The sequence below is a fragment of the Megalobrama amblycephala genome, linkage group LG17 (assembly GCF_018812025.1).
Source record: "Megalobrama amblycephala isolate DHTTF-2021 linkage group LG17, ASM1881202v1, whole genome shotgun sequence".
Classification (NCBI taxonomy): domain Eukaryota; kingdom Metazoa; phylum Chordata; class Actinopteri; order Cypriniformes; family Xenocyprididae; genus Megalobrama; species Megalobrama amblycephala.
Window position 1 is genome coordinate 21045086 of NC_063060.1, and position 27873 is coordinate 21072958.

Genomic DNA, 27873 nt, shown 5'->3' on the forward strand with positions numbered 1-27873 from the left:
GGTTTCTGTCATTTTAGGTACTTGTTCAGTTTTTTTTCAGTGAGTTTGGTTTTAGTTAGTTAATTGATGCTATAAAAACGGGGTGTAACCTCATGATTGACAGCCGTGTTTACGATTGAGTCTGCGGGAATGTGGGCGGGACCTTGATACCGCGGCTTGACATCAGGATCACTACTGCTCGGGCTCCGAATGACGTAATCGGCAACGACCATTTCTGGGATATTCTGGCTTAATATTTCTACATTGGAAAGAAGTGGAGACGCGTCGTCCATCTTTCATTAGTACTATGGTAATAAATGACAGCAGGTTGAGCTTTCCTCACACCCTTTCTTCAAAAGGTGAAGTGTGTCATTTTTTCTCCTCATCCAGATTTAATGTGCAGACACAATTATACAGCTTTAGGTTTATAACCTATTTACAGGCATTCCTATTTAATTATAGGTTGCCTTCTTAAAGAGTGTGAACACTGTGGCTTTGTGGCACTTTCAGAACTTTAAGTAGCCTGATGTGGGTGGGTCTATTTGTATTGTATTTCAACCAATGGCAGACAGGGGAAGTGTTTGGAAACAACCTGACTGGTGGCGCAATTGATGCAGAAATGGCACACTTCATTTTTCATGCTGGATCTAAGGAAATTAGTGAACACTTTATATATATATATATATATATATATATATATATATACATACACACACACAGTACAGTCCAAAAGTTTGGAACCACTAAGATTTTTAATGTTTTTAAAAGAAGTTTCGTCTGCTCACCAAGGCTACATTTATTTAATTAAAAAATACAGTAAAAAACAGTAATATTGTGAAATATTATTACAATTTAAAATAATTGTTTTCTATTTGAATATATTTCACAAAGTAATTTATTCCTGTGATGCAAAGCTGAATTTTCAGCATCATTACTCCAGTCTTCAGTGTCACATGATCCTTCAGAAATCATTCTAATATGCTGATCTGCTGCTCAAGAAACATTTAATGTGTACAATTGTACAAAATATTTGTGTACAATATTTTTTTTCAGGATTATTTGATGAATAGAAAGTTCAAAAGAACAGTGTTTATCTGAAATCGAACCTTTTGTAACATTATAAATGTCTTTACTGCCACTTTTGATTGATTTAATGCATCCTTGCTGAATAAAAGTATTAATTTCTTTAATTTCTTTTCAAAAAAATAAAAATAAAAATTCTTACTGACCCCAAACTTTTGAACGGTAGTGTATAATGCTACAGAAGCTTTGTATTTCAGATAAATGCTGTTCTTTTGAACTTTCTATTCATCAAGGAATCCTGAAAAAAAAGTACACAACTGTTTTCAACATTGAAAATAATCATAAATGTTTACTGAGCAGCAAATCAGCATATTAGAATGATTTCTGAAGGATCATGTGACACTGAAGACTGGAGTAACGATGCTGAAAATTCAGCTTTGCATCACAGGAATAAATTACTTTGTCAAATATATTTAAATGGTACACAGTTATTTTAAATTGTAATAATATTTCACAATATTACTGTTTTTTAATGTATTTTTAATTAAATAAATGTAGCCTTGGTGAGCAGACGAAACTTCTTTTAAAAACATTAAAAATCTTAGTGGTTCCAAACTTTTGGACTATAAAAACTTTTGAATATATATATGAATTCATGTTCAGTAATTTCCTCATTTTGCCACTGTGCTTTCCTCTTATCGAACTCTTACAATGTTCTTTTTGGACCAAAAGACCGAAGTGCTTCAACTATTGCATGTTTACTACAATTGTTTACCCTCCAAAATGAAGCTGAATATTCCTAAAATTTAGTGTACAAAATATGATGCAGTAAAATCGTAGAAATGTCACTGACTGAATTCTGCAAATCCAAAATACCTGTCACAGAGTAGACAACATTTATTTATTTTTTTTGTATATATGTAAGGAATATTTGTTCATGTTGGTGTTGTTGTTCACTAGTGTGTAATGTTTTATGTTGTCTGTTTGTACAGTTTTATACACACACACACACACACACACAAAAAGCATTGCAGAGTTTCTTGTTTTGTTTTTGTTTTTGTTTTTAGTCAGTTTTAAGTTATTTCTAAGGGAAAGATGATGTTCATTTAAGCATGCTGCAGCCTGCTTGGCTCTATAGAAAATGATAAAATTGTTCTGGAATGGTATACATTGTTGTTACAATTATTTAGCACTATTTATTATTGTTAATTTATTCGTTATAAAAAATATACTTTTCTAATGTTTGAGTTCATCTTAAAGTGTCAGTATGTTTCTAAATATTTATTTAACTATATATTTATTGAAATATATACATATTCATTTATTTGTCAGTATTATTTGACATGCTATCATATTAAATCTATTTTCTGTGTGATATAATATAATTTGGAGCTCTGCTTTAATTTTTACATTGCTTTGATTGTATTGAATGATGGTTGCATCTTCGTTATGCATAAACTGTTTGAGCAATAAAAAAAAAAAAAAAAAGTGATAACTTCCTGTATGGAAAAGAGCTTTCCACACACAGAATGTATAGCTCTCTCTCTCTCTCTCTCTCTCTCTCATACATCCTGTATGAAACACCTGTGTTCTGTTTTGAACAGAATGTTTGAATTTTTTTTTTTTTTTTTTTTTTTAGATGTTACAACTGATCTGTCAATCAGCTACATCAGTATTTAAAGGAACATTCCAAAAATGAAAATTCTGTCCTCAATTTTGAACCCACATACATGATGTTCTAAACGCATATGCTGTTATTTTTATGTTGTTTTTGTGTTCTTTTTGGAGCTTTACAGACATGGTCACTATGAAGATTTTATAGAAATTCTCCTTTTGAGTCCCTCAGGAAAAATACCAGCATACGAGTTTGGAACAATATGAGGGTGAGTATAAGGTGGCGTTTACACAACACTATTTTTAACTAAAAACAGAAACAAGGCCGTTCATTTATACGGCAACAGCATTTTGGGGGCCTGAAAACTGTGCAACTATACTGTTATCGTCTCCATGTAAACTACAAAAATGGGAATTTGTGAAAATGGCGACGTCATGTGCATGTTACGTGTTCAGTCTATAGGCGTGTAGTGTTTCTTTACAAAGTGACATCGCCATCTACTGGCCTGGCACACAGAATAATTTTTCAGTCATTTTCGTGGATCCATGTGAATGGCGATCGTTTTGACAACGTAGTCGTCTGTATGCAAAACTTTTCTAAAATGCAAAGGAAAAACTTTTCCATTTTTAGTACATTGTTGTCATGAAAACATATTCTAAATGACAGTATTTTCATTTTGGGTGAACTTTTCCTTTAACTGAAAATGTGAAGAGGAATCAGTAAGTTGTAAATCTTTGCAAATGAATCACCAAGACCAGCTAAGTTCTCACTAATGTCTGTTACCCTTCTATATAATGAATATGTTGTTTCTTATAATGTAAATGTGAATTTGGGCACATGACCAGAACAACTGAACAGTTTAAGTCCTTCAACAGCTGGGACTCGTTTTCTAAATATTGGTACTCTCTCTTTCAAACGTCATTCTACTTACTCTTTCAACAGCTTCTTGCTAAATAAACAACAAGAACAAATATATTCACGTCTGATTCATTAATTCATCCATTTTTTAGGCCGTTATATTGTTTTCCATTTTTCAGTAGGCCTACTGTTAAAATACATGATGCTGTTTTTGCTGTTATTTGACATTATTTCATGCCATGTTGCAGGATAACTGCAATAAGTTCTTGATCAAAGACTGTGATATGAATACTGTAGAATTTGAATCGATGCATCAATAGCAAAAGATGTAAGTACTGTTTTCTCCTTCCCTTTAAAACCTGATAAGATTTTGGTATCCTATCTATCCATGATTATATGGTTAGTTCTATTTAATTAATTGCTTTTTTTTTTTTTTTTTTTTAAACTCAATTTTTGAACCCTAGAGTTGAGAAGTATCTTGAATATAAACATTTCACCTTATGGAAAAAAATGGATCTGTGAATTTCAGTCTCAAATGGCAAACTTCTAGGAAAAATCTTACAGTATGACAAGAGAATATACACTTCAGGAAATGAGCTCATGGAATTACATCAATCAGATACAGGGATTACATACTACGAATTAAATATTACGAGCGTGACATGCGATACTTCAGCTAACTCCACATTCAGATTGATTTTAGGCTTCTCTCCATACCTCAGCTTAACTCTCATAAACTCTGAAGCTCTGAGATCCACCGTCAGATCCATGAGACAATTCCATTAGCAAGACACTGAGGGCAGGAAGGTAATGACCAACGATTTCTAAGCCAATGCCTCAATTAGGTCAAGAGTCTGAGTTTATTTATTTACTTAATCCATTTGCCGTGACCTCAGTTAATAAAGTGCATAGTCTCCATCCATACAGCACAGCAAACCTGTCAAGAACATTGTCTGGGTCATAATAAAGGAAACATTTGAAAACAAAAAAAACAAAAAAAAAACATATACAAAACACATACAAAACACATACAAAAACATAAATATATATATATATATATATATATATTAGGCAGCAAGTGAATATTTTGTCCTAAAAGTTGATATGTTAGAAGCAGGAAAAATGGATAAGGATTTGAGCGAGTTTGACAAGGGCCAAATTGTGATGGCTAGACAACTGGGTCAGAGCATCTCCAACACTGCAGCTTTTGTGGGGTGTTCCCGGTTATGATAGAAAGGTGTTAGAATACACAGTGCATCCCAGTTTGTTGTGTATTGGGCTGCATAGCTGCAGACCAGTCAGGGTGCCCATGCTGACCCCTGTCCACCGCCGAAAGCTCCATTAATCATGTGAGCATCAGAACTGGACCACGGAGCAATGGAAGAAGGTGGCCTGGTCTGATGAATCACATTTTCTTTTACATCACATGGATGGCCGGGTGCATGTGTGTCACTTACCTGGGGTAAGTGCGGATGTTATTTTGACACGTACCACCTTACCAAAGCATTGCTGCAGACCATGTACACCCTTTCATGGAAACAGTATTCCCGGGTGCCTCTTTCAACAGGATAATGCACCCTGCCATAAAGCAAAAATGATTCAGGAATGGTTTGAGGAGCATTTGGTTGTTGTATTGGCCAATAATGGCATTTACGGTTTTTGGCTGAATGTGGGGAAAAAAAAGGCAGAAAATATAAGCTGAAAATTTTCGTTTAAAAACAGCCCAAACGCTCCACTCATGCACCACTCACACTCACCGGAAAAGCAAAGTTTGCTCAAATAACGTGCAGACATGAAGTTTCTGTTTGCAATAGTCCTAGTGTACTGTAACATGGTGTGGTAGACGTGCTGGGCAACACTGGTAAAATGTTCTGTTTTGGCCCAAAATTTTCATTTAGGTGCATCCCTACTTTAAATGTATACCTCGGGTCTTTAGTGACCCGAGACATTATTCACTACCCTCCTCGTCATTCATTTTTTAGACATCAACTTAATTAGTATTGCTTAATCAGTTCATTATAAACAACCTGTTTTCCCATTCATTTTTTTGTAAACCCGAGGTGTGTAACAGTGTAAGTATATTTTTTTCTGCACAACAATAATTGAATCTTTGATGACTGACTAAGTGAAATTCACCTGTATTCCACAAGGTGGCAATGTCTGATACACAATGATGATGTGACGTTTCACTCATAGTTACTGCAGGCAGAACAAAAAATAGAATAGGAAGAATCATCAGCAAAACTTGAAACCACTCAGCGATTTACTTCAGAGTAAGTACTGTATGCAGTCAAATATTAGTGTCACTGTCATTTAATGGTGGATGTGCTGAAGAAGCTGTCAGCAATCAAAATATTGATTTTGAAGATGTTGAAAATGACACTTTTGAGAATATGTTTGAGATTGTGAATATGAGCCAGATGCTGAATGTACTGAGGAAATGAGGACAGTGATGATGGTATAAAACATCTGCTCAACTGAACCCTTCCGAGCTCCAAAAGGTAACACAATATACTTTATTTTACTCTTCTGTAATTATTACACTAAAATCTGGAGAGTTTTATATTATCGTGGCATGTAGAGATCCATCCGTGTTAAGATTTAGATCCGGGTCGCTAAAGACCCTAATATGTAATAATGATTGGTGGAATTTATGTTAAAACTGTGCAATGCAAATGGATGGTAATTTTATATGCAATTCAAATAAATAAATAAATCTTAATGTATTATGAAATAAACTTTTTTTTATTTTTATTTTTTTTTTTTTTGTATAGCGCTTTTCACGATACATATCGTTTCAAAGCAGCTTTACAGAGAATGCATGTCAACATTACAATTTAGAGAATGCAGTTAGTTAACAATGTAATAATTTAGGCAATGTAATAATTTAGTCATTTAAATTTAAGCCTGAACATTCTTTGATAGCCAATTCCTAATTCTTTAATTAGTAATTTTTACTGTAATATAATACAACTATTTGAAATATGCATAATTATCAAGAAAATGTAACAAATATGCTTAATTTTCTTAATTTTTTCCCTTTTGATCTTGGGGTGAAATTTGATCCACCTTTTGTTCTGCCTTTGTTCATCCCTTTTATGGGATTTTAATACTAGTATTTTCAATGCCCAACCTGTTGTACGGTTGTCAAACCAGATTGCAGAACAAGGCATCCTGGCTTTTTCATACGTGACCCGGCATCACACATGAAATTGAGGGCAGGGGAATCCAGATGAGGTCTCGTTTCTGACAAGGCTGCTGTTTTCCCGAGCAGCACCAGACGCTTCATTCTGACTGATTAAAGAATAACCCTTAAATGGAGTTCTAAAAATGGGCGAGGAGGAAGAGGAAGAGGTCGTTATCCTTCATCAGTCAGCAGAGGAAGGGCCAGATGACATTGAAAGACAGGTCCTGTCTAACAATAACAAGGATTATGACACTTAATTTAGGCTCCACTCTTAAAAATAAAGGTCCTTAATTGGCATTTATGATTCCTTTAAAGGGGTGATTCAATGCGATTTCACTTTTTAAACTTTAGTTAGTGTGTAATGTTGTTGCTTGAGTATAAACAGTATCTGCAAAGTTACAGCTCTGAAAGTTCAATGCAAACGGAGATATTGTCTTTTAAAGTTATGGCAGTTTAATGCCTACAAAAGTGACCGTTTTGGACTACAATGAGCTTCTTCCCGGGTTGGTGACATCATAAACCCTGCAAAACACGCCCCCGGGAACACGCAACGAAGTGGACGAGGCCATGTGGCGCAGCATGTGGAAGCGGAAGAATTGTGTAGGCCTACACCGGACGCGAGCGGTGCGGCGTGTCAAAAGATAATAGAACCCATTATTATAATCTGTGATATTTTCTACACTGGATGCGGCGCTGAAGGCAGCTTCCAGGATCTACACGAGATCAATACTGGATTTACACAAAGGCTATTACTGAAAGATGGAGCAGTTCCTACTTTAAAAGTAGAAGCTGCTGTTTATCGGCCCCAAACTGTAAGTACGTTTTATTGTTTGTACTTGTCTTTTAAACGTATTGTTCTGTCTCTATTTTTTGGTTGCATCAAGGACATACAAAGAGCAACTCGTTTTTGCTTTGCTAGCCAGTTAGCTGTATTATAGTGCATACTTCTCCAACAAACACCAACAAACTTCTATGTTCATAGACAAACAGTTGTTCATGCTATAAATTAAACGCTACCTTTACAAAAATGCGACTACTCAGTCATGTATTCGGCTACAGTAAAGCTTTAATCAGGATAAAACTGTATATTGAAAGCTAACAAACAGCAGTGACAGCATCTAAACACTTTGACACAAATACAAAATGAAATACCATTCATAAACGTCCTTTAAAAGCCACGATTGCTGTTCATCTGGGTCTGATTCGGGCTCAATTTGATACAGCAATATAATCAAATTGAGCATACAATAGAAGCGCACGTAACCGATAACAAATGGTAAGGGGCGTGGCGTTTCCGGACGCTTCAGCAAATCACGATGGCTCTGGATACACTGGGCCAGCTAACCAATCTGAGCACATTGCGTATTTCAGAGGGAGTGGCTTCATAGAAGCAGGAAGTCAAACGAGCCGTTCAAATGACAGTGGAAACAGAGGTGTAGAATAAAGGTAAAATATATGAAAAATAGTGAGCCTGCTTGCACAGACACTGTGCAAGGTTAGGAAGGACAAGAGGCAGGTATTTATGACTGCACCTTTCTGGCCCACCCAAACCTGATTCTCGGACCTGATGCTCCTCACGACAGCCCCTCCCTGGTGGATTCCCCTGGGCAAGAACCTTCTTTCTCAGGGAAGGGGCACCGTATGGCACCCACATCCAGACCTCTGGAACCTCCATGTGTGGCTTCTGGACGGGACACGGAGGACTTAAGTGGCCTATAACCAGTGCCCCCTATACTAGCTTATGCTTTGAAGTGGAATCTGTTTTCTGAGTGGTGCTCTTCCCACCGGGAAGACCCCTGGAGATGCCCTATCAGTTCTGTGCTTTCCTTTCTGCAAGATGGAGCGAAGGCTGTCCCCCCTCCACCTTGAAAGCGTGCAAGGCTGCCATCACAGTACATCTCATTGCAGTCACAACCTGGTCATCAGGTTCCTGAGAGGCGCCAGGAGGCTAAACCCGTGCCTCATAAAACCGTACGCAGAGCTTCAGAAGCTCTGAGCAGCTCTTTGTCTGTTTTGGAGGTCAACAGAAGGGAAAGGCTGTCTCCAAGCAGAGGCTGGCCCACTGGATAATGGATGCCATCGCATTGGCGTACCATATCCAAGGCATGCTGTGCCCCCTCGGAGTGAGGGCTCACTCCACTAAGAGTGTTGCCTCCTTGTCGCACAGACCCTTCTCTAGCAGCCATATGCAGAGCTGCAGGCTGGGCAACACCAAATACCTTCAAGAGATTCTACAATCTCCAGGTCGAGACGGTTTCTTCCCGTGTTTTGGGTGCAAAAAGGCAAAGTGCGGGAAAGCTGGCTCGTTGTTTCGCTTGCAGCACCATTCCACTCTAAGGTGGATACGAGCGCCTTCTATGCTCTCCATGTGAGAGCCGAAGCACTCTTCCATGAAGTAACATGCAAAAGGAACAGCAGCTACGACTGCCTCCATGTCTCTTCCACCCCGTAGGCATGGAGGACTACGTTTTTTTGGCTTATGTGGGGCACTGGGTAGGTTACGACTTAGCGGCAGCAGTTGCCAAAAGGGCATGTTGCCAGCATCAGCTTTGCCAACACTCGTAATACAGTTCAGTGGTTGTGCGTTTTCCATAGGGACCCCATTTGTCAGTCGATATAACGTCGCAGTGACTGACAGATAGGGAGCATCTTGGTTACTGCCTGATGGAGAAAACAAAGAAGTTATATCCCTCCTGCCACAACCCTGGATTACCCCACTGAACGGCCAGGACACCGTCTTGGCTCCTCAGCATAAACCTAATGAGTGGGTGTGTGCCGTCATTTTATATACCCGTATATACGGGGGAGTGGCTTGCCATCAAATTCCACTCACCATTTCCATTAGCCGTTTTTCTAAAACTCAGAGGTGATTGGGGCTCCCAAGTGAGACCCCATTTGTCAGTCAACATAGCATCTCCGTTCTCTCCATCAGGAACCAGGAATACGACAGTATCCAATAACTTGTTTACGCACAAGTAAGCAAACATGATCATCAAACATTCAAAAGCATATAAATCAAAACTGCCTGAAGTTACCAAATGAAATGTCGAGGTTTAGGACGGTGCAAGCTTTGGGGGTGTACTCAATCTACTCCATCTATGTTTTGATCATCATTCTGAATCTGATCTAGATGAAGTCCTTAGAATTTTTTGTTTGTTTGTTTGTTTGTTTGTTTTTAAAGCAGGGGCTCTTTTATCTATTTTTATATATTTACTTCACATATTCATACAACAAAATATTCTGGGAGGCATGACATTTGTGAATATAATCAAAAATGGTCCCACTTTATATTATCACTGGGCATCACTGGGCATCACAGGTACTCCACTTCTCTGGTTTGAATCCTATCTCACAGGAAGGTCTTTCAGGGTTGCCTGGAGAGGGGAGGTATCAAAAGCTCATCAACTGACCACAGGGGTTCCTCAGGGTTCAGTTCTGGGACCCCTTCTCTTCTCCATTTACACTATATCACTTGGTCCCATCGTTCAGGCACATGGTTTCTCCTACCATTGCTATGCTGATGAGACACAACTCTTCCTTTCATTCCATCCAGACGATCCCACAGTAGCTGCTCGAATCTCAAGCTGTCTGGCAGACATCTCGGCATGGATGAAAAAACATCATCTACAGCTTAACCTGGCTAAGACTGAACTTCTTGTCTTCCCTGCCAATCTGACTCTAAATCACAATTTCAGCATCCAGTTAGGTACATCCTCAATTACTCCATCAAATTTGGCCAGAAATCTTGGAGTAATCCTTGATAACCAACTGTCCTTCAAAGACCACATTGCTAAGACAGCTCGGTCATGCAGATTTGCACTTTTCAACATCAGGAAAATCAGGCCCTTTCTAACAGAACATGCAACACAACTTCTGGTCCAGGCCCTGGTCATTTCTAGGCTTGATTACTGCAATGCTCTTCTGGCTGGACTGCCATCATGCACAATCAAGCCTCTACAAATGATTCAGAACGCTGCAGCACGTCTCGTCTTCAACGAGCCCACGTCACGCCTCTCTTCATCTCTCTACACTGGCTACCACTTGCTGCTCTCATCAAATTCAAGGCGTTGACGCTCGCTTACAGATCTACCACAGGCTCAGCACCCTCCTACTTCCACTCACTCTTACGAGTCTACACTCCTACCAGAAGCCTACGGTCTTCAAAGGAGCGAAGGCTTGTGGTACCATCACAGAGAGGCTCGAAATCACTCTCCAGGACATTCTCATTCACTGTCCCTTGCTGGTGGAATGATCTTCCTGCCTTCATCCGGAATGCTGAATCCCTGACAACATTCAAAAGACATCTGAAAACTCATCTCTTTCGTGAGCACTTAACCTCATCTTAGAAAAAAAAAAAAAAAAAAAATTATAATTCTTATACCTATCCTTTCACTTCCTCTCTATTGTAGCTTATGATACTCTGAGCACTGCCTATAACTTTTATTGTGAGCACTTCTTGTCTATTTGCCTCGTCATGATGACTCGCTTGTTGTATTCCTCACTTGTAAGTCGCTTTGGATAAAAGCGTCTGCCAAATGAATAAATGTAAATGTAAATGTAAATATTAAGTGGCTTTAACTACTATGTACTTACATTTAAATTAATCGTTTGATACAATGCACTTATTGTGTACATACATGTTTTTACATTGTACTTATATTTTAAAAACACCTGCATGTAATTACATCTGTAATTAATTTCTGTTATTACATTTATAATTACACTGTTGACCCATCCCTTACACCTTAACCCACCCTTAAACCTACCCATACCACCAAACCTGTCCCTAACCTTACCCGTATCCACCTCAATAGCAGCATAAGTATTTTGCAATTCAATATGAACCCAATAAGTACATTGTACTTATTTTTTGATGTAAGTACATAGTAGTTAAGGCCACTTAATAAAAAGTGGGACCCACACTTTTAACATTTTTACAGTTTATTTAAGCCTAAACTAAATAAATGTCAGCATGAAGTTCATCAGTACCCATATATTGTAAATTATAATGTCAAAGCCCACATGGACAGCTGCTGCTAAACCTGTCAATGGCTGTTTAAATTTGCAGAGCATTAATATGACTACAAAATCTTCCAGTCCCAAAATCCCAACATCTACAAAAATCCCAGAAACAGAATCTTAAAATCATATTTTTTCTTGCCAAAGCTAAACTAGCTTTTGAACTTGTTGACTGAGACTGACGTGTTAGAAGCCTGTAAGGATTACATACAAGAAACAAATCTTACCAGCAAATGTGCTGCTGGCATTAAGAATTTCAAGACAATGAATCTTCTGTCCTTCTTTACAGGAACATATGATTGTCATGAATTCCAAAAGGTCAAATAGGTCCAAAAAGCAATTATGTAACTGTGCTTGTGGAGATTTTCTTCACCCTTGAGATGGAACAGAAGCTGCTGCTGCTGTTATTGCAGTGTGGCTTTGGTTTTCTCACACTAGGGACTTCATATGATTCTCACTTGTGACATTTTTGAAAATGTCACCATGAGAGGAGGGAGTTAAAGATGAGATTTCAGACTCTGAATGAGCCAACCCACAAATCCAAATTTATGGACTTAAAGCTCATAAATCATCATTTGCCAAGTTAAGTGAAGTCAAGCTCTTTGTCATTTTTTCAGGCACAATGGGTTTTATTTGAGACAGTAAAATTATGTATTATGAAATATTTTTACCATTTAAAATACCATCTTTTTATTTGAGTTTATTTTACAAAGAATATTTTCATGTGATGCAAAGCTGAATTTTCAGCATCATTACTCCAGTCTTCAGTGTCACATGATCCTTCAGAAATCATTCTGATATGCTGATTTGCTGCTCAATAAACATTTCTGATTATTATCAGTGTTGAAAACAGTTGTACTGCTTAATATTTTTCTGAAAACAGTGTTACACTTTTTTTTTTTTTTTTTTCAGGATTATTTGATTAATAAAAAGCTCAAAAGAACAGCATTTCTTTGAAATACAATTCATTTTGTAATATTATAAATGTCTTTTTTGGAGCTAGACAGTTCACCATCCACTTTTATTGTGAATCTCTGCTTACTGACCCCAAACATTTGAACGGTTGTAGTGTGTATATTCAGCCATTCTGCAAGGCATCTTTTGTCATTCACAAATTCTCATTATTGAACTAGTGCTTAAATAAAGTGAATTGTCAAGCTATTTCTCCGCACAGACTTTTTATCCCGTTTTTTCCAGGTTGACTATTTTCAACCTCTTTCATGCGTCACTATGACAAAGCGAGGACCGTCACTTGCAAACTCTTCCTCATTACTCCACAGAACGAGCACAGCGGCGACCCGCCATACACCCTGCAAGAGCCGCGCTAAACAGATTGTTGTCTTTGTGCGTCAGCTGGTGCTCGCAAATAGGAGAGCCATTTCCAAGGATGTGATAGATGCCTGACGGTTAAGTTGTCACCAGCATAACAGATCCACTCGTCTGCCTTTAAAAAGGCGCTCAAATGTTTTTGTGTAGCTGTCAACGCTATCTGCTGCTCTGTGGCCTTTTTGGCGGAATGCACTGCGCTTCAAATAAATGATTGCTTTTCTTGTGTCTTTTTTCCTTTGGCTTGGCTAGATTTGTTATCGAATGCTTTTGGGGATTGAGCGAATGTGCGACGGATCTCCATGACCGATCAACAGAATGTTTTTTTGCACATTAGCTGCGAGCAAATCAGTGCTGCAATGGTTTTGCTTGTTTAAAAGATCACATTAAAGTTCCATTTAACCAGTTTTGTAGCTAAACCAACAGCTTGACTGATCATCACCCTGCCATTTTAATTTGTTGATTTAATGGAAAGCTAAGTGAAATGGAAAGGCTACTGTTTCCGCTGCGCTATCAAGCAAGCTAATGAAAATGAAGCCAAATTAATGTGTGGCAGTTTACGCCACTAGAATGAAACTATGATTAGAATTTCACAAGCTCAATTAATTGGGCTTTTCCAGTAGTTTCGGCAAGGCTGATTAGCTCAAGTATCAGTTTAATTGCCAATGTGACTGGTGGTCTATTTTTAGTAGAGGAAGGTGGGGACGGTTGCAACAAGGGGCAGTTGCAACATGGCTCATTCCTCCAATGATGATATTTAAATTGCACATGCTCAGTTATCCCCTCCTCCTACTTGGAAGAAAGCAGGCATTCCTTTGGAGGCACATGTGTGTGGAGGCAACTGCATCTGTGGACTGTTGCAACCGTCCCCTATTATGAGGTCAGATGCAACATTTGACTTTGTCTATTCATGCATAAATTGTACATATGTTATCATTACAGCAGTGTGGGTGGATAGCTGACAGGTGTGGGTTTAATGTATTAAAATTTTGGCCTACCAATACAAACTGTATTGAGAAACTGAAGGAAATGCAAAAATAATTTTGCAACTGTACCACTCTCCCTTTCCTTGAGAGATCTTATTAAAGATTCAAATAAAAGCAACATCTTTAACAATGAAATGTAAATGTCAGTGGTGAGTGCTGTTGTATCTAGTTAAGTAAATTAGGATTAATGCACTATCCACTAACAAGGCGAAATTACCATATTGCAGTTAAATGAGGATTTATTAGCGAGAGGTTGTGGTTAGCCTACTTTTTTAAAATAGGCGTGATTCCATCTTAAATGTTAAAAGTTGTCATTTATGAAGTCATAAAATTATCCAGCATCTTAGCTTGAATAGCTTCCCAACTCTTCCAATCAGGCATTATGCAAATTCTCATCACTAAAGAGAAAAGGTCAATGTGCACACATAATAACAACGCCAACTTACACGATACTGTTTCACAGCATCTCTAATCATTCCTATTTCGCTTCACGTAATTGTTCGCTCCACACTGGGATTTTTTTTTATTTTTTTTATACAGACTTGCAAATGCAGAGACACTGTAAGCAATAAATATCAAAAGAAAAATGACGCGTCATTTGCATGCAAATTGTCCAGATGAGCTCTTCAAATCTAGGTCGTGTTAGGAGGGGAGGAGTTGAATGTGTTTTTGCACATCACGAAAAGCAAAACTCATCCTGTTTCTCGTTAATTATTTGCTCAGCCATGAAGAGTGAAAGAGAACAGAACAGCATCTGTGAAGCGAGAACACACACACTTCATGGTCACGTCTTCACAGAGTGTGTTTGCGTATCTCCTTTTAAACCAACAGCCGTTTGAAGGACTGACTCATACGCTTTTATCTGCATTGTTTGAGAAATGCACATAGATGGATGCAACTCCGGTGTTGTTAAACTTTGCTTTTCGTAGATGCAGAATAGTAAGTTTACTGATATTTCTGTTCTGAATTATTATGATTTTGGAAACCATTGCAGGTGCAGATCTCTGGATTGTTTGTTAACTGCCAGTCATTTCATGCATTGTTCCTTGGGATGGATGGATGGATGGATGGATGGATGGATGGATGGATGGATGGATGGATGGATGGATAAAAACATGGATGGAATAGATAGATAGATAGATAGATAGATAGATAGATAGATAGATAGATAGATAGATAGATAGATAGATAGATAGATAGATAGATAGATAGATAGAAAAACACATCATCAAAGAAGAGGTGTCTTTACAATCAATCAAAGATTCGATCAATCTTTAAAAGATCTATAACTGTGACCCAGACACAACAGTCCAGTAATTATTTTACCGTATTGCTGAAACTACAGCCTCTCCAGTGAATAGATATCCTCTCAGTGTTTCTATGTCCAACTTAACGAAAAGCAATAGTGACAGACATGGGGAGAGGTTGAAAATTGGATTTAACTTGTCAGGGGGTGATGGATTTGAATGTGCTGCCAAATTTAATTCAATCTAATTCTGGTCCAGAAACCTGTGCAAGACATGGACACCCTCCACATATCCTTTACACTTCTTTACACTTTCCACTTCTCTCAAAGTGGGCATTCACATAGAGGATGAGAGGCCTGTAAACTCAACTTCATGAGTGTCTTTCTTGATTATTCCCATAATGCTGCCAAAATTACTTTCACCACAGAAAAACAAAAAACTGAGTAAAAGCTGGCTTTAATAAGTAAATAAAACAAGGTTTCTTGCCAGTTGGCTGTTGTAGCAAAAGGTTAATTTGCAAGGAATATAAAACATGAACCCGGTGGCACTGTAGAGAAAAACAGATTGTGTGCGCTTTGCTATGATTGAAAACTGCTCTTCAAAAAACACGCCCCAACAGATTGAAGCTGGAATTGCCTCTAAGATTGTTGGTTTGCTAAATTGTTTCTGTTAACATAATAGCAGAAAGAGAGTTTTGTTTGTGCTTTGAAAAATCAATCTGCGCTTGGAGAGGAAACTAATCCTTCAGTGCTGACTGAAGGCCAGAACACAATGTGTGTGTGTGTGTGTGGTTTATAATGCGGTTTGGTAATGGAGATATTGTGCAACATAAATTACTGCACTTGTCCATTAGAAACACAGCTGAGTGCAGCATTCTGGGTAAAGTATAAGTGGGTCATTATCGGGAAATGGTGCCATTTTTGCTAAAATGTTTTTTTTTAACTTTATCATTGTATTTGAAGAGTTACTGCTGGTAAATTAAGAATAATATTTCCCACTTTCATACGGTGCCCCTAAAGGGACATGGTGATGAGAAAGAAAAAAAGAAAAAGAAAAAATATGTCAATGCTTTTAGGTTCTCTCGCAAAAGTTTTGTGTTCCCCTGAGAAACTGTGTTCATTCACAAAAATTTTCTATAAAAACACTGACCATGCTAACCATATTTTCTTTCACCCATAACAGTGAACCACATGGTCAAAAATATTCTATGATGTCTTTTCTTTAAAGGGTTAGTTCACCCAAAAATGAAAATTCAGTAACACTTTATTTTACAGTGCCATAGTTATACGTTACTACATGTACTTACCATAGTAATAACAGTAAATTATGCATAATTACAAGTAACTAACCCTAAACCAAACACTAACCCTAACTGTAACTCTATTCGCCTTATTCACCTCGAACGTTCTAAGGAGCTTGAGGGGTAACGTTACACCTACCACTTCCGGGAATTCTCGCGTTGCGATTTCTCTTAGCTGCAATGGCGCGGCACTGCTGTGTTTCCCAGTGCTCGTCACACAGGAAAAAATCCAACAGTGGACAAACCTTTCACCGTTTTCCAGAGGATAAGGGACTACGTCGAGAGGGGATAAAAATATCAGAAGGCTTCCTGGTCACTGGCATAAAGTTGGTTTGACGTCAGACGTTTGATATTCGCAAATTTAAGGACTGTCTCTAAAGTTACATCCGACATTGGTATGCACGATTCTAACTTCAATAACATTTGAAGGGAATAATTAACAGCCATAAAACCAGCTGTAAAGTGTTAATCTACATGTAAGCTATGATGCACACCTTTTATATTTTTAATATTTATTCAAATAAACTGTCAAATCATGTGTAAATATGGCTATTTTTCACTACTGTATATACGCTCATACATAAATATGCCATAATTTAATGCTCAATAACATTTGAAGGGAAGAATTAACAGCCATTAAACCAGCTGTAAAGTGTTCATCTACATGTCAGCTATGATGCACACCTTTTATATTTTTAATATTTAATAAAATAAACTCAAATCATGTGTAAATATGGCTATTTTTCACTACTGTATATACGCTCATACATAAATATGCCATAATTTATTGCTCAATAACATTTGAAGGGAAGAATTAACACTCACATGAAAAGAACCTATATGTGGATATATGCGCATATATGAAACCTATATGCAGTGTATATGCACATATATGCTGCATATATGCACATATATGATAATATATATGCTGCATATATGCGTATATGTACTGCATATATGCTGCATATATGCGTATATATGCCACATATGTACTGCATATATGCTGCATATATGCGTATATATGCCACATATAGGCAAAACTGAGGTGCATATATGTGCATATACAGGAAATATAGGTCTCCTGTATTGCTTCTTCATATCCACATATAAGCCCTATACATACAAGATATGTCTTCTATATAGCTAATGGCAGCATCTGGTCATTTTGTAGCTCATATCTCATTTTTGACTGTCATACATGATGCCTAGCTCATATTTTCTATTATCAAGGCAAAACTAAGAATTAACAAAAAAAATTATGCAAGAACTTATGTATGTGCGAACACGTGAAATTGGTATCACATTTAATTGGCATGTTATGGAATTTAACTATGGCAATATATTAACATGATATATTAACTATGATATCTACACGTTTTCCAGAAACATTTACAAGGTCAATTCTTATAGGTGAACATATAGGTGCATATATACGTGCATATATGTACCTATATAGGTATATGTATGCACATATATATGTGTGCATATATGTACATATATGTGTACATATATGTGTATATATAAATATATTAATAATATATAAATATAAATACATATATGTGTACATATATATGTGTGCATATATGTACATATATGTACATATAATATAGGAAAACGGCCAATTTTATATATGTCACATATATTAAAAACCTATATCAAAACCTATATTGAAACATATATGTTTATATAGGTTTTTTCCATGTGGGCAGCCATAAAAACAACTGTAAAGTGTTCATCTACATGTCAGCTACGATGCACACCTTTAATATTTTGAATATTTATTAAAATAAACAGTCAAATCATATGTAAAAATGGCAAGATTCGTAGTCCACAAAGTTTCCATTGCTGCTACTGATTGATAGTACTGTACTGGAGTCCAACTTCCGGGTTTGTGTACCCCTCAATGGCGTTCGAGTTTTCAAAATGGCCGCCAGGTGAATAAGGCGAATAGTAAGTACATGTAGTTCATTAATAGTACTCAGTACTTATTTGAGTAATTACAATGTAGCCTAAATACGGCACTGTAAAAACCGAAAATTCTATCATTAATTATTCACCCTCATGTCGTTTCAAAACCATGACTTTCGTTCATCTTCGGAACACAATAAAGTAAATAAAATGAATAAAAGCATAAATTAAATCTGTTCATCTTAAAAAGCGATCAGGTCTCTTCAGAAAATTTAGACTAAACTGCTCAATTCATATGGATTAGTTTTACAATCTCTTTATGAACTTTTTGAAGCATCAAAGTGTCAGTTGTCTATGGAGGGACAGAAAGCACTCAGATTTCATCAAAAAGATCTTCATTTGTGTTCTGAAGATGAACGAAAGTTTTACAGGTTTGGAATGACATGAGGGCGAGTAACTAATGAGAGAATTTTTTTTACATTTTTGGGTGAACTATCTCTTTAAATACATGTATGATGTCAGAAATGAAATGTCACAAATGGGTTGAACAGAAAGTGCACTCAAAATAATGTTGACTGTGATAGCATAATATTTTAATTTGAATTAAAGCTTAATTTAAGCAAAATTGGATTTGAACTCATTAAATTGCAATACAAGTAAATGGAGAAATAAATTAATAGTGATGACTGGATGGAAAACAAGTTAGTTTTATTACATTCTAAACTGGTAAATCTAGTAAATAATGTGACTAAGGTCAGTGCCCTGTTAAATATATTATTTTTATGGGATCATATCCTGCTAGACCCCTGGACACCATTTTTGGAGGCCTCTGACAGACCAAGAACTCTGGTCCAGTCCATAATCCAGCCTTCTTCAGAATGATGCAGATACAGAAAGTTTGTTTAGTCAGTGTTTACCCGCTGAAAAGAATCTGTCAGCGCTCAGATCCGATCTGATGGACTCCAAACACATCATGCAAAGACGAGACACCAGACCTGACATCCTCCACAGCTCCTTTCCCTCCATAACTGACAGAAAATTTACCTCAGTGTCACTGAACCGCTGCTGAACACTATATTTTCTTTTCGCTTTTACCCACACACACACATCTGACATCTACCTTTTCTCTGGCCTCTCTCTCCTCCCTGTCTCCCTCTTCTCATTTGGCAGATAAATGATTCTATCTATCTCACCCGCAGCACCGATGTGACATAATTCTGCGGTGTGTCATGTACAGCTCGGTCTCTTGTGTGTGTCATGCGTTTGTGTGTGTAGGTGCTCACTTGTCTTGAGAGTACTGTGATAAATATCCACTACTAATTCTTCTACTGCAAACCTGCCAGCTTCTCACTTATACCGCAACCTGTGACATACCTCAAGACATCCCTAAAATAATGTCTTGATGTCTCACCAGATATGCTCATGAGAACTCTTCTCCTGGGGCGGTGGCCTGAATGATATGAGAAAACAGCGTGTCTGAGATTTTTGTTGACAGCACAGATCAGGTGCTCTGAACAACTCTGTCCCTGACAGAAAATTGAGCATTTTTTTCTTCTTTTTCTGACTTTCTGAAACTTTCTTTTCTGAAAGACATTGTTTTGTTGCACTTTACCTTGGAGAAGCTTCTAATATCTGATATTCTGCAAAAAGTTGACCAAAAAAAAAAAAGGAAAGAAAAGCTAAAACGCCCTTGGACAGAATTTGACTCAAAAGTTTACTGTCAGTAAAAATGAATGCTTTTATTCAGCAATGATACATTCAACTGATCAGAAAAGAAAACACATTTAAATAGTCACAAAAGATTTCTATTTCAAATAAATGGTGTTCTTTTGAACTTGCTATTCATTAAAGAATCTGGGGCAAAAAATGGATTGCGGTTTCAACAAAATCATTAGCAGCACAAACACTGATAATAATCACGCTCTAAAAACTAATTCAGGGGACCTTTAGTTATTACTTAAATATATATATATTGTTGTGAAATAAAAAATCAAGTTCTGAAATGCTGTTAGACTTTTTACTTGTAATTGTTATTTTATTGAACTTGGATGACACACAAATTATGCCTATTGATTCGATATACTATCATGACTTGTCATAATTTAACATTTTCAGTTAATCAAAAATGTATTTAATTTTAAGTTCTGTTAATGTAAAATACAATCTGATGACGTGTAATTGTGTTTCATTGTTTTGAGTTGTATGAACACTTCTTTTAATTTAGACGAACTTAAGTGAAACTGGGCTGGGATTTATTTATTTATATTGAATTAATGTAATTCTCCCAATTGGCTTAAGTTAAAATTTCTAGTGGAAAACGTTAACATATTTTTTTTTTTGTTGTTGAACCAATGTTTTATATTTTAGAGTGCAGAAATGTTTATTGAGCAGCAAATCAGTATATTAGAATGATTTCTGAAGGATCATGTGACACTGAAGACTGGAGTAATGATGCTGAAAATTCAGCTTTGATCACAGGAATAAATTACACTTTAAAATATATTCAAATAATAATAATAATAATAATAAAACAGTTATTTTAAATTGTAATAATATTTCACAATCTAACTGTATTTTTGATTAAATAAATGCAGCTTTGGTGACCATAAGTCATAAAGTTCTCCTAAACTTCCTATCACCCTAGAATTCTCTGCTCATCATTAGCCTACAACGCAATCTGAAATAAAATTTACACCTTCAAAACTTCCATAGCTCAGAGCACTGTGGGAGTAATATATTCCCGACAGAGCCCACGACATGCCTCGGGTGCACCTGAGGCATAATCACAAAGCTAATTTCACAATTATAACGGCTCAGAGTGCGTATGGGAGACTGTTACAGTGCAATGATGAAGTATCTTCTGCGAGAAGTCATGAGGAGAAAAGACATTAACGTCACAGGTAGATTTATTGAGCGATTTTAGTCGTTAGTCATTGTAGGTTGTAGAACTACCATCATCAGACTCTGACTGACTTTAGAGGAGTTGTTTGATTTAAAGTTGCCTGATTCCCGAAAGAGCTGTGGTGAACTTTATAAACAGATGATGCATTAGTGACGGGAAACTTTATGGGATGTTCTTTATCTTGACATTGCATTAGATATCTCCTCATTTACATTGACACACTCATTTCTTGTGGTTCATGTACATCTCAGTCTATAATTTTAAATGTGCTTTTAGGACAGAGACCCAGAGTTGGGGGTAACGCAAGTAATGCGAGTTACTTTTTTCAAGTAATGAGTAAAGTAATGCAAAAGTAACGTATTGCATTATTTTTCATTAAAAGTAACTAAGTAATGCAATTAGTTACATTTTTAGGGAGTAATGCAATAATTTAAAGGTGCCGAAGAACATATTTTTAAAAGATGTAATATAAGTCTTGTTTCAGCTCAAAATACCCCATAGTTTTTTTTTTGTTTGTTTGTTTTTAAAAACACCATAAACAAAGTTTACACAGCTAATATAACCCTCAAAATGGATCTTTACAAAGTGTTCGTCATGCAACATGTCTAATTGCGTAAATATGGTTGTTTACATTTGATTCTGAATGAGTTTGATAGTGCTCCATGGCTAAAGCTAACATTACACACTGTTGGAGAGATTTATAAAGAATGAAGTTGTGTTTATGAATTATACAGACTGCAAGTGTTTTAAAAATGAAAATAACGACAGTCTTGTCTCTGTGAATACAGTAAGAAACGATGGTAACTTTAACCACATTTAACAGTACATTAGCAACATGCTAACGAAACATTTAGAAAGACAATTCACAAATATCACTAAAAATATCATGATATCATGGATCATGTCAGTTATTATCGCTCCATCTGCCATTTTTCGCTATTGTTCTTGCTTGCTTACCTAGTCTGATGATTCAGCTCTGCACAGATCCAGACGTTACTGGCTGCCCTTGTCTAATGCATTGAACATGGGCTGGCATATGGAAATATTGGGGGCGTACACCCCGACTGTTACGTAACAGTCTGTGTTATGTTGAGATTCGCCTGTTTTTCGGAGGTCGTTTAAACAAATGAGATTTATATAAGAAGGAGGAAACAATGGAGTTTGAGACTCACTGTATGTCTTTTCCATGTACTGAACTCTTGTTATTCAACTATGCCGAGGTAAATTCAATTTTTGAATCTAGGGCACCTTTAATGCATTACTTTTAAAAGTAACTTTCCCCAACACTGCAGAGAGAACAAATGTGACCTAAAACATTGAAGTTTTATTGGTGATGATTCTGCAATGTCATTAAGAATTCCTTGTGTGTATTTCCTACTGAAGGTCTTTTACTGTTATAAATGGCCTTCAGTTTAATGAGGTCTTCAAGTAGTTGAATTACCAAGAAAAATTGTATTCAGCTATAAAATAATAAGGTATGAAAAACTAATTAATAATCATAAATTGAAAATGTTAATAAACCAGTTGCTCAGTCTGTTTCTATAGTAAGTGTATTTCAATTTTATAGTACTGTGAGAGACTACAAAAATTTGTCTACTTAAAGGGATAGTCTTTCTGTCATCATCTACCAACATTCTTTAAAATATCTTCTTCGATGTTCAACAGAAAAAAAGAAACTCTTACAGGTTTGGAACAATATGAGGGTGAGTGAATGATGACAGAATTTTCGTTTTTGGATGAACTATCCCTTTAATGACAAAAACAAACTGGGAGTAGTTTTAATTATCTCTTTCAAATTCCTGTCATACATTTGGCAAGAAAAACACTAGTATCACTGGGGTTAAAGTTCAGGCTGGGTTAAACGGCACATATAATCTGTGTGAACCATTTGTTTGTATGACATGACTATATTAAAACTCTTAAATGAGCCAGAAAATGTCTAAATGTAGTAATAAGAAAAAAAAAAAAAAACATCCACCTATCGAGAAAACGCTCATATTTGCTGCAATCTTTTGTATTATTGCCATCACGCTGGTGGTTAGGACCACGTCTGGTTTATTTGCATACATGCTTGTTGCTGCTTTTATTAGTGACCCATTATGGCAGCAAGAAGTGCTGTTCTCAATGTCATTAGAACTGATAGCTGAAGGTGCATCTTCTTGAAATGAGCTTAGGGAACAATAATGAATCATCACATCACATTACAAGCAGGCAGCAGGGACTCATTTATTGACTGGAGTTTGTGTGAATGATACAGAACTGTAATCTCCCTGGACATCATAACAGGTTCCATCAGAGAGGAGTGGAGAGGAGGTGACCAGAGGTCAGACGGTAAGAAATGAGCCTCAGTTGATGAGGGGCAACATTAAAGAACTCGTCTGTTTGCCATTACTGTGGAGGTGAAGCAGTGATAATGGTTCTTCAAGGAAGCATTGCCACAAGTGAAAGCCACGTTGGTACATTTGTGCTCACAGCACAACTTTATAAGTAGAACTTTATCACACAAGCCAGAATGATATTCAGTCCAGAAACATGATCGTGAGTGTTGTAAATAAGCCAATATTAAGTAACTTTTACACAGTTTTTTTCTCCCATTACAAGGGCATCTGATATAATAAACTAAGTGCAATGTAATGTTGTAAATATTGATTTTTTAATACGTATCGATAATATCTGAAACACTTCCAAGAAAGCAGAATAGACACACTGCACTTTCTCTCTTTCTCATCTCACAGCGAGTTGACGCACAAACCCGCCTCCCCTCACTCACTCCTTTCATTTGCTCCGAATGAATATTGTTGGTGTTACAGAGCTTGAATTTCAATGTGGGATTGCACGTATTGCACATAATTTTACTCATTCCTACAGATTTTGTGCTCACACCCAAAGTGCGCACACATAAAGCCACCTCTCTGTACTAAATTGAGTTCTTTTTCTGTACTTATTGTGCCTAAACAGTCAAATAAACACAAAATAATGTCAAAATGCTGGTCTTAGAGAGTATTCACGTAAGTCATTTATGTTTACGTTTACATAAACAAAAAAAAAAAAAATAAGATCTTGTTGTAGCTCTTGTTTTAGATATAAAATTGTAAGACATAAAATCACAATTCCTTAAGGGTGGGGAACAAGCTTTCACCCTTCCCACATGTGGTTCAAGTCCCTCCCATCTGGGAAGAGGCTAAAAAGCATCCAGGCCAGAACATCCAGACTCAAAAACTTCTTCCCGCAAGCAGTCAGACTTCTAAACTGCCTTGAGTGTATCTAGCCACTCCCCGCCCTGGAAATCACTCATAACTCCTAAACCGATAGGTGTAGGCTCATTTGTCTTATATCGTTGAAATCCTTGGCTCAGGGAAAGGAAATTTTTAGGTATTTTGGATTTTTGGAAAAACCTACTTATAGTCCTACGTTTTTGGCCCTATTGGAACCAAACCAGTGCAGCAAGATTCTCTGGAGCCTGATTGTCAATAATTATCAAAAAATTTGAAATTTAGATTTACTTTGGTGAAGGGCCGCCAAAACATTTGCAGTGGGAGGAGCCACTTTTAATAAAATGGCTATAACTCATGAACGAATTTAGATATTTTCACTAAACTCAGAACATGGCTCAATCTTTGGTCACCTGAAAAAATTGTGGTGATTGGCCACTCGGTGGCACCATGGAAATGGCGATAACTACTTAATCGTTAGTCCGACTGACTTGAAAATTGTCATACAGTGTCTTTGTCCAAGGTGCCATGATTGACTATGAGGACATTCGTGTATCTCAAAAAACAGGGCCACCATCAGCCAATTAAATTTATGCACCTATTAGACAAGGTTAACGGAGGCCGATCGGAATGAAATTCGCTGTGTCTGTTGACTCACGGCCCTCCAGACCTGTGAGGAATTCGAAAGAAATCAGCCACCAGGGGGCACCTTCACGTTTTTTCATGTGAATAAAGGATTGTATAACGTGGTTTTTCGCACACATCCACAACCTTCATACCACATGGTAGAACTCCTCATTCTGAGCAACTTTGCCTCTAAGACCGCCGCTGTCCATCAAATCATTCATTAAATATTGAAGATTATTTCAAAAAACAACTTTGGTGAACTAGTCCTAGGCTTTTGGCTCAACCTCAACCTCATCAAAATGCTTTATAAACCATATATTTTCTATGGTAAATTGCCTGTATTGGCTGTAAATGGTCTTTTCCATCTATGATCGAGATGGTTACAGGCTTGCTAATTAAAACATTATACCTTTTTACACATATGCTTAAAGGCCTTAAAGTGCCTGAATCCCCATAATTGCTGCTTGCAGATATATTTTCCGTTGTCTTTTCTTAGTCCTTGTAAATATCCACTATGTGTGTCACTGTTGTTCCCTGAAGGAACTGTTTCATTTTTAACTATTGCCATGCAATGTGCTAAAAATAACAATAAAGTTGACTTTGACTTTCCATAGACATGCAGAAGAAAAATGACAATATGTCAACTTGCTGTATGAGAAGTAAATTCATGCACAAGCACAAGTCATCTCAGATGCGTAAAGTTATTCTCAAGTTCATCAACCTCTTCCTTCAGGGCGATGTCTCATCTTGCTCCTCAGAACCTTTTCCTCTTGCCTTTGATTGTGTTCAGCATGCTGTGTGAAATGTGTTTATCACCTTAGTGAAACAGTGCACAGTCCTTCTGAGTGGCAGGTGAGGTGAGCGCAGACTTCATCCCCTGAGGGAAGTTCAGCTGGGACATGTTCAGATGTTGCTTAGATGCTGTTTGGAGGTTGCTCAGTTGATTGCAGACATTAGCCAGAGAGGCAGATGTCAAGCGTGTCGAGGGATCCCTGTGTCTTTGTCTAGTTTCGGTGCATAACACTGACCTCGTATACGTTTATAAAACACTCACAGAAGCAGCAGCGGGCACATGCGTGCTTACATACACATCAGCTCATATTGGCTCATGCAAGATTGCACACAAACACACAGGAGAGCGGGTGCTGGAGTGAATGCACACATATAAAACATTATTTATGGATAGCACAGCAAAGCATAGACAAATGTGGGCGCACTTTATTCTTCTGGTGTGGAGCTCTCACTTCATGTCTCTTGAAAAGATGTGTCATGAATATATTTTTAGAGTAAATCTATATATACACACTATGATTCTGAAATTTGGGTCTGTGCCAGTTCAGACCACTTGATATCAGACTGATTTTGGCATGATCCGTTTGACATAGGGCGTCGGGACGCAAGAATTGATCATTTTATCTCATATAGTGTGCCATAGTGGACGTTTCATGACATCCCGTTAGAAAGACTAGCATGTCTCATTTTTTTTTTTCGGTCCTCCATCACGGGTTACATCAAATCTGTGATGTTGACCAATAGGAGCACAGGAGTACACAGCTTTCAAACATGACAAAACGAAAGAGAGATGATGGTATTAGTGTTGTTAGGTGGAATTATGCAATGGAGGAAGTTTCATGGAATTAGCATTAAGCTAACAAGACAGCCAGTACAAAACACGTAGCTTCGCTTTGTTTACACTCGTTTCATTAGTTCCACCTTATCAATGACATAACACACGTCGTCAAAGATGGCAAGCGATGATTGGTTGAGAAGCAACATGCGGTCTGACATGTTTCTTGTCCACAAAATGTATTCCTCTGTTGGCAAAGCTGAATTTTTAGCATCATTACTCTGGTCTTCAGTGTCACACGATCCTTCAGAAATCATTCTAATATGATGATTTTGAATTTATACATTTTTTCAGGATTCTTTGAAAAAAAAAAAAAAGTTCAAAAGAATACCATTTAATTGAAATAGATTTTTTTTAAAAAGTCTGTATGTAAAACATATTCTGTTGTGGACCTTTTAAAGTCACACTGAAGTCAAAAAAAGACTATCGCAACTTCCATTATATGACACGTTTAAAGGGTTACTTCAGGATTTAGCATTAAGCTTTGTATTAGTAGAATACCACTAGTATTTTCGAATTACCGTGCTTTCCCCCTTCATATCAGCCCGAGATGAGAGATTTATGCATTTTTATTCTGTAAAAAAGTCTCTGATGACGCAAAAATCATCATTTTGCGTCATCGGAGGCTTTTTTGGCCAGAGGCTTAAAACTACAGCCAGTAATAGCAGGTAGTTCCGCATTTTTTCACCACGCCCATACATATGCGCGTTTGAGGTTACTCACGGACATAGATCAAAGATTTTATCAAAAGTGGGTGTCAGTTATATTTTTAAGCTTACAGTAATTAACTTTATTTTGTCTGCACTACATCAGTGGTTCATCTCGCAAATTTATCGGTCTCTGCAGTCATCTCAACCAATACAGCAACAGGCTTTTGTGGTAACGTTAGCATAAATAGATAAATAGATTAACTCAGTTTTACAGAACAGTGGCTTTACTTTGATAACAGTCAACTTATATGCAACTTATATGTAATTGTCTATCTAATGTTACTTTGCTAAGTTTGCAGTTTTACTGCTGCCTACAACACTACATATAGGCTACTGTGTTATCAGTC

General features: G+C 37.0%; 1 protein-coding gene across 1 annotated transcript in view; it reads left to right on the forward strand.

The window, feature by feature from the left end:
- The window catches only part of LOC125250758 (gamma-aminobutyric acid receptor subunit alpha-2), a 158028-nt gene that overhangs the window by 117570 nt on the left and 12585 nt on the right, over positions 1–27873 (forward strand). The window lies entirely within an intron of this gene.